This window comes from Astyanax mexicanus, unplaced genomic scaffold, assembly GCF_023375975.1.
Source record: "Astyanax mexicanus isolate ESR-SI-001 unplaced genomic scaffold, AstMex3_surface scaffold_41, whole genome shotgun sequence".
Taxonomy (NCBI): Eukaryota; Metazoa; Chordata; class Actinopteri; order Characiformes; family Acestrorhamphidae; genus Astyanax; species Astyanax mexicanus.
Window position 1 is genome coordinate 1,202,501 of NW_026040051.1, and position 2,500 is coordinate 1,205,000.

General features: G+C 46.5%; 11 non-coding genes across 11 annotated transcripts; all 11 read right to left on the bottom strand.

Moving 5' to 3' along the window:
- Positions 1–65: 65 nt before the first annotated feature.
- On the bottom strand, positions 66–184 carry LOC125795079 (5S ribosomal RNA). Its single transcript, XR_007434090.1, has one exon. It is a non-coding gene; the product is annotated as a 5S ribosomal RNA (ribosomal RNA).
- Positions 185–294: 110 nt separating this feature from the next.
- On the bottom strand, positions 295–413 carry LOC125794805 (5S ribosomal RNA). Its single transcript, XR_007433816.1, has one exon. It is a non-coding gene; the product is annotated as a 5S ribosomal RNA (ribosomal RNA).
- Positions 414–523: 110 nt separating this feature from the next.
- On the bottom strand, positions 524–642 carry LOC125795044 (5S ribosomal RNA). Its single transcript, XR_007434056.1, has one exon. It is a non-coding gene; the product is annotated as a 5S ribosomal RNA (ribosomal RNA).
- A 110-nt stretch (positions 643–752) lies between these two features.
- LOC125795202 (5S ribosomal RNA) lies at positions 753–871 on the bottom strand. Its single transcript, XR_007434213.1, has one exon. It is a non-coding gene; the product is annotated as a 5S ribosomal RNA (ribosomal RNA).
- Positions 872–981: 110 nt separating this feature from the next.
- Positions 982–1,100, bottom strand: LOC125794806 (5S ribosomal RNA). The gene has a single exon (XR_007433817.1). It is a non-coding gene; the product is annotated as a 5S ribosomal RNA (ribosomal RNA).
- Positions 1,101–1,210: 110 nt separating this feature from the next.
- Positions 1,211–1,329, bottom strand: LOC125794807 (5S ribosomal RNA). Its single transcript, XR_007433818.1, has one exon. It is a non-coding gene; the product is annotated as a 5S ribosomal RNA (ribosomal RNA).
- Positions 1,330–1,439: 110 nt separating this feature from the next.
- LOC125794595 (5S ribosomal RNA) lies at positions 1,440–1,558 on the bottom strand. Its single transcript, XR_007433701.1, has one exon. It is a non-coding gene; the product is annotated as a 5S ribosomal RNA (ribosomal RNA).
- A 110-nt stretch (positions 1,559–1,668) lies between these two features.
- LOC125794808 (5S ribosomal RNA) lies at positions 1,669–1,787 on the bottom strand. Its single transcript, XR_007433819.1, has one exon. It is a non-coding gene; the product is annotated as a 5S ribosomal RNA (ribosomal RNA).
- A 110-nt stretch (positions 1,788–1,897) lies between these two features.
- Positions 1,898–2,016, bottom strand: LOC125794809 (5S ribosomal RNA). The gene has a single exon (XR_007433820.1). It is a non-coding gene; the product is annotated as a 5S ribosomal RNA (ribosomal RNA).
- Positions 2,017–2,126: 110 nt separating this feature from the next.
- On the bottom strand, positions 2,127–2,245 carry LOC125794810 (5S ribosomal RNA). The gene has a single exon (XR_007433821.1). It is a non-coding gene; the product is annotated as a 5S ribosomal RNA (ribosomal RNA).
- A 110-nt stretch (positions 2,246–2,355) lies between these two features.
- LOC125794811 (5S ribosomal RNA) lies at positions 2,356–2,474 on the bottom strand. Its single transcript, XR_007433822.1, has one exon. It is a non-coding gene; the product is annotated as a 5S ribosomal RNA (ribosomal RNA).
- Positions 2,475–2,500: the final 26 nt, after the last annotated feature.

Here is a 2,500-nt window from a genome sequence, read left to right on the forward strand (position 1 = left end):
TTGGGTTTCAGATAACAAACTAGTAATGTATAACAAGACCATGGTAATGGAAGCAAGAGGGGAAAAGCTTACAGCACCTGGTATTCCCAGGTGGTCTCCCATCCAAGTACTAACCAGGCCAAACCCTGCTTAGCTTCCGAGATCAGACGAAATCGGGCGTTCTCAGGGTAGTGTGACCGTAAGCCATTGCAGAACTCTCATCAAGACTACTTATGCAACTTCATCTATGTTGGGTTTCAGATAACAAACTAGTAATGTATAACAAGACCATGGTAATGGAAGCAAGAGGGGAAAAGCTTACAGCACCTGGTATTCCCAGGTGGTCTCCCATCCAAGTACTAACCAGGCCAAACCCTGCTTAGCTTCCGAGATCAGACGAGATCGGGCGTTCTCAGGGTAGTGTGACCGTAAGCCATTGCAAAGCTCTCATCAAGACTACTTATGCAACTTCATCTATGTTGGGTTTCAGATAACAAACTAGTAATGTATAACAAGACCATGGTAATGGAAGCAAGAGGGGAAAAGCTTACAACACCTGGTATTCCCAGGTGGTCTCCCATCCAAGTACTAACCAGGCCAAACCCTGCTTAGCTTCCGAGATCAGACGAGATCGGGCGTTCTCAGGGTAGTGTGACCGTAAGCCATTGCAGAGCTCTCATCAAGACTACTTATGCAACTTCATCTATGTTGGGTTTCAGATAACAAACTAGTAATGTATAACAAGACCATGGTAATGGAAGCAAGAGGGGAAAAGCTTACAGCAACTGGTATTCCCAGGTGGTCTCCCATCCAAGTACTAACCAGGCCAAACCCTGCTTAGCTTCCGAGATCAGACGAGATCGGGCGTTCTCAGGGTAGTGTGACCGTAAGCCATTGCAGAGCTCTCATCAAGACTACTTATGCAACTTCATCTATGTTGGGTTTCAGATGACAAACTAGTAATGTATAACAAGACCATGGTAATGGAAGCAAGAGGGGAAAAGCTTACAGCACCTGGTATTCCCAGGTGGTCTCCCATCCAAGTACTAACCAGGCCAAACCCTGCTTAGCTTCCGAGATCAGACGAGATCGGGCGTTCTCAGGGTAGTGTGACCGTAAGCCATTGCAGAGCTCTCATCAAGACTACTTATGCAACTTCATCTATGTTGGGTTTCAGATAACAAACTAGTAATGTATAACAAGACCATGGTAATGGAAGCAAGAGGGGAAAAGCTTACAGCACCTGGTATTCCCAGGTGGTCTCCCATCCAAGTACTAACCAGGCCAAACCCTGCTTAGCTTCCGAGATCAGACGAGATCGGGCGTTCTCAGGGTAGTGTGACCGTAAGCCATTGCAGAGCTCTCATCAAGACTACTTATGCAACTTCATCTATGTTGGGTTTCAGATAACAAACTAGTAATGTATAACAAGACCATGGTAATGGAAGCAAGAGGGGAAAAGCTTACAGCACCTGGTATTCCCAGGTTGTCTCCCATCCAAGTACTAACCAGGCCAAACCCTGCTTAGCTTCCGAGATCAGACGAAATCGGGCGTTCTCAGGGTAGTGTGACCGTAAGCCATTGCAGAACTCTCATCAAGACTACTTATGCAACTTCATCTATGTTGGGTTTCAGATAACAAACTAGTAATGTATAACAAGACCATGGTAATGGAAGCAAGAGGGGAAAAGCTTACAGCACCTGGTATTCCCAGGTGGTCTCCCATCCAAGTACTAACCAGGCCAAACCCTGCTTAGCTTCCGAGATCAGACGAGATCGGGCGTTCTCAGGGTAGTGTGACCGTAAGCCATTGCAAAGCTCTCATCAAGACTACTTATGCAACTTCATCTATGTTGGGTTTCAGATAACAAACTAGTAATGTATAACAAGACCATGGTAATGGAAGCAAGAGGGGAAAAGCTTACAGCACCTGGTATTCCCAGGTGGTCTCCCATCCAAGTACTAACCAGGCCAAACCCTGCTTAGCTTCCGAGATCAGACGAGATCGGGCGTTCTCAGGGTAGTGTGACCGTAAGCCATTGCAGAGCTCTCATCAAGACTACTTATGCAACTTCATCTATGTTGGGTTTCAGATAACAAACTAGTAATGTATAACAAGACCATGGTAATGGAAGCAAGAGGGGAAAAGCTTACAGCACCTGGTATTCCCAGGTGGTCTCCCATCCAAGTACTAACCAGGCCAAACCCTGCTTAGCTTCCGAGATCAGACGAGATCGGGCGTTCTCAGGGTAGTGTGACCGTAAGCCATTGCAGAGCTCTCATCAAGACTACTTATGCAACTTCATCTATGTTGGGTTTCAGATAACAAACTAGTAATGTATAACAAGACCATGGTAATGGAAGCAAGAGGGGAAAAGCTTACAGCACCTGGTATTCCCAGGTGGTCTCCCATCCAAGTACTAACCAGGCCAAACCCTGCTTAGCTTCCGAGATCAGACGAGATCGGGCGTTCTCAGGGTAGTGTGACCGTAAGCCATTGCAGAGCTCTCATCAAGACTAC